Genomic DNA, 4,199 nt, shown 5'->3' with positions numbered 1-4,199 from the left:
CCGGGCTGCCTGGCGACCGCCCTGCGCATCAGCGGAAGGTGGGCCGCATTGGGAAAGAGCGGGGGCTGCAGCCAGAGCAGTCACCAGCCCCGCTGTCACACCGTTGCCGCGCGACAGCAGCCAAAGCAAGCTGAAGGGATCAGAAACTGCAGGAAGAAACGTGCTTGGCTGGAGGGCATCCCCCTGCAGCATCCCTGCTGCTGGTACGAGGGCTCCAGCCTGGCCCCGAGCCGGCACAGACCCCTCCCAGATCTCCAGCCACTGCCAGCAGCGAAGACACTAACTTCACCACCAGTGCGACAAGCATTGCCTCCCTCTTCACACACCTTGCAAACCCTGTATTTAAAAAAATGACGTGTGTTCTTTTCATGGTCAGCTCTTTACAAACCACAAACAAAAATGCATTTGTCATTTTAGTTTTCCAAAGGCTATAGGAAACAGAAAGGGACAAAAGCAACCAAGTTTGTATAAAAATAAAGCCACTTTAGTAGATGGAATTTCCTTTTAAAGGTGGGTGCCCATGAGCTTGGATCATCAGTATTTCCTCAAGGACCTTGGCTCTGATCCCTGCAACAAGCCAAATTTGGTTGTTATTTGGTTTCCATCCATGCTAGTACTCTAGCTGCTTTTTAACCCCTCTGCTGCTTCAAGTACCAGCTGCCCATTATCTAAGACCTACAAAATGACATCCCTGAAGGACAAGAGCCCCATTTGTGAACCCGCTTGCAGGAAACATCCATTTCTCCAGGGTCATTCCAGCGTGACCCTATTAATAGTCTTTTTCCATGCAGCGACAAAGACACTGGGTGTGTATTTGCAGCAGAGCCAAATGCCAGTTCAGGCACCTCCATTGCTCTCGTTCATCCCCATGGCCCTACTGCTCGCGGCTCGGTGCTTGCAGAACTATTTCTGCAGCACACATGAAACAGATTCGGCAAATTCCTCAGCTGGAAAATAACCACTTGCCTTCCAGGTAGCTCTTCAGCCGGATCTGTTCCCTGGTCTAGTCCCCATGCAGTGACATGGACCGCTTTGCTAGCCAGCATGACACAGGGAGTGACGGGAAGGAGGTGGCACCTGTTTAAGCTGTCAAAACATACAAGTCTGCTTCTGGAATCTGTTGTGTGCTAGCACTGTCCCTGCTCACATGAGACTCCTTGGTCTCTCTCCCCCTTACTCTCAAGCATACAACAATGGCATATCATTGCTTCTCCAAGAGAGCTGTGCTGGGTTGATCAGCCCCACCGCCTGCGTTACGCCTTGCTCTCTTTCATCATCTAGGAATGCTTTCTGGGCCATGAAACAGTGTCTTCCTCCCAAACACACAAAAAGGGATAATTTCCTTTGATTATTTGTTTGCAGTGTAGAAGTAAACTGAAGTATTTTCCTCTGAAGATAAAGAAAAGGATGCAACTAATGTCAGTTGACTGTCTTTGCTCTTTGTCTCGTATTGGTGATCCACAAAACCAAGGTCTCAAAACCACTCCACATGTAAGAATTACTCCATTAATAACACAAAGATGATATATACAAATTCATACATAAGTGTGTATATATATAAAAGTATCTATATGCAGAGAGAGAGAGAGAGAGAGAAAAAAAATGCATCCACAGACAAGCTAATTTTGTCATAGTTAAAAACTAAAGAAGAGACCAGAAAACTGAAATAGTTCAGCAGATAATCTTTGGCATGTCCAGAGCAAATTTTCACAGAGCTGTCATGCAGCAGCTGAGATAAGGCAATGAATGGCGCTCTCTCAGCGCTCCTTAACAGATCTCTGAATGACGGTTTACAGCAGTTCAGACACAAACCGTAATACCGCTAGTCTTTTTAATCAGTGTGACCAGCAATGGCTTTTCAACCACTGTGATGGTAGCCAAGAATGTTTCTTGTTTATTTAAAAGCAAGCATTGAAAATGGTGTTATTTTTTGCCACAGTCACGCAGTAATATATCATTCATCTGCTTGAGTAAAGAGAGGCACAGAAGCATGATATGTTGTCTGGTCTTTCAGATCTGGAGAGCTTTTATTTAGTTATTGATTAATAGCCCTGTAATTAGTATCATAATTTTCAACTCAGTATGTTAAGAAACATAAACAAAAGAGGCATCTGTACGTCTCTAGCCTGCCTGCAAAAATGCTGAGTTAGTGCTGCAATATTACTGATGCATCGTAATTCACTTAACTTGTTCTAACTTTGGGCTGAGTTTATACTGATCACCCTCCGGGGATTCAAGTTGCCCACCCTGGAGGGGAGACAACCACCGTGTCACCTCAGTTACGGCAGAGGTCCCACGCTGCTCACCCAAAAGCGGGCAGAGGTTTGGCTGGAGGGACATGGACAGCAGAGCTGAGATCCCTTCCATGAGCAAGTCACACTTTCTATCTCCGTATCTGCATTTACAAGAATTTAGCAAAACGGGCATATTGTTATCCAGTACATTCCGAACGTTTAAACAAAAGGCACCGCTAGGTCAGATTTCCTGATCACCCAAGATCTGAAAATCTCCAAGAACTTCTAAGCTGCTTCTTTCTGTCAAAAAATGGTATATATGAAGCAAGCAGGAAACAGCAGCTTGGTTGTGGTCATTCTTGTTTCTTGAATACTTCTAATAGAAAATGATGGCATTCAAACGGAAACACATGCGTTTTAAATAAAATGGTTAGGCAATTCCTTTCTCTCTCACTTCCCTGTCCTTCTCGCTTCTCTTCTAGTTCACTTGAAGAGCCACGCTTTTGTTCAAGATATTTCTGGCAGGAGAGGAGTGTGAGGAAACCTGTAGGAAAAGCCTCAACCCATGAAATTTCCACCCTGAGATCCAGAGTCCTTATGGGAGTGGCTGAACGCACTGGCCACCCAAACATCTGCATGCTATCTGTACAGGCGACACGGTCCAAATACACAAGAAATCAATTCTACTGCTAGTAACAGTCACCGACCTTATCTTACGAATATGCATATTAAATATTTCAGGAGACTAGGCACACTGCCTGACAGATTTGTGTTGTCTGCATGCTTTCCTTAAAGTCCCAGGTATATGTATTGAGAACTTTTAGTTGTGGAACAGTCTGATTCAGTATCCCAGAACACGTGTGCTAACTTAATTAACGCCACAGTACATCATTCTTGAAAATAAGTATTTAAAATTCTAAGCAGAACAAATCATATTCCAAGATTAGATGCTAACATCATAGCAGTTATTTTTCTCAAGGACAGTTCATTCCAAGGGAGAGCGAGCTAAGCCTTATAAAGCTCTCTAATCATGTCATAACAAATGATAATACCAACAGCAACAAGCTCCCTTAAAGAGCAGGTAGATACATGCCAGCTTCTCTGAGAGGTAACAATCAGACCATGCAAAATCTTTCAAATCAGTTCTGCATTTCTGTAATCTATAATGTACATTAAAATGTTTTGCTGTTCATAAAAATGATATGCTTATTTGGTATTTGTATACTAAATTTGAATACTCCAGATTAAATTACCAATACACTGGAAAGCACTGGCAAATTATCTTCTCACCTACATTATTTCACTATTTAAACTGCATTTGCTGAAGGGAAAAAAGAAGGAGGAAAAGACACCCCCTCCTCCAACAAATACTGATTTTGTAAGACAGCAGCGTTGTGTGGAATTGCAGAGTCAGTGGGTCAACCTGGATGTGCTCTTGATCCCAGTGAAAATAAAAAGCAAAACTTAAACAGCTTAAAGGGTAGAAGAAACTGGATTTCTTTAAAGTGATCTACATGGTGCAATGGCTAGAGCAGAGCGAAGGGAAGGGCCCTGTTAGGAAAGCTGGGCTGGGACAGTCCTCCAAGGACAAGGACATCTCCCAAGAGCAGAGCCTACTGAGATAAATGCAATTACAGCAGCAAAGGCTGCTGGTTGCTGACTGAGCTGGGTTATAGAATCATAGAATCATTAAGGTTGGAAAAGACCTCTAAGATCATCGAGTCCAACCGTCAACCCAACACCACCATGCCCACTAAACCATGTCCCTAAGCGCCTCATCTACACGTCTTTTAAATACCTCTAGGGATGGGGACTCCACCACTTCCCTGGGCAGCCTGTTCCAAGACCTGACCACTCTTCCAGTAAAGAAATTTTTCCTAATGTCCAGTCTAAACCTCCCCTGGCGCAACTTGAGGCCATTTCCTCTCGTCCTATTGCTGGTTACTTGGGAGAAGAGACCGACCC

At 44.1% G+C, this 4,199-nt stretch overlaps 1 protein-coding gene across 1 annotated transcript in view; it reads right to left on the bottom strand.

Moving 5' to 3' along the window:
* LOC104073302 (muscleblind-like protein 1) overlaps positions 1–4,199 on the bottom strand; it is a 14,432-nt gene that overhangs the window by 1,058 nt on the left and 9,175 nt on the right. The window lies entirely within an intron of this gene.

The sequence above is a fragment of the Fulmarus glacialis genome, unplaced genomic scaffold (genome assembly GCF_000690835.1).
Source record: "Fulmarus glacialis isolate BGI_N327 unplaced genomic scaffold, ASM69083v1 scaffold16862, whole genome shotgun sequence".
Lineage (NCBI taxonomy): Eukaryota > Metazoa > Chordata > Aves > Procellariiformes > Procellariidae > Fulmarus > Fulmarus glacialis.
The sequence above is the reverse complement of the archived record's forward strand: the minus strand, read 5'-3'. Positions and strand labels throughout refer to the sequence as shown.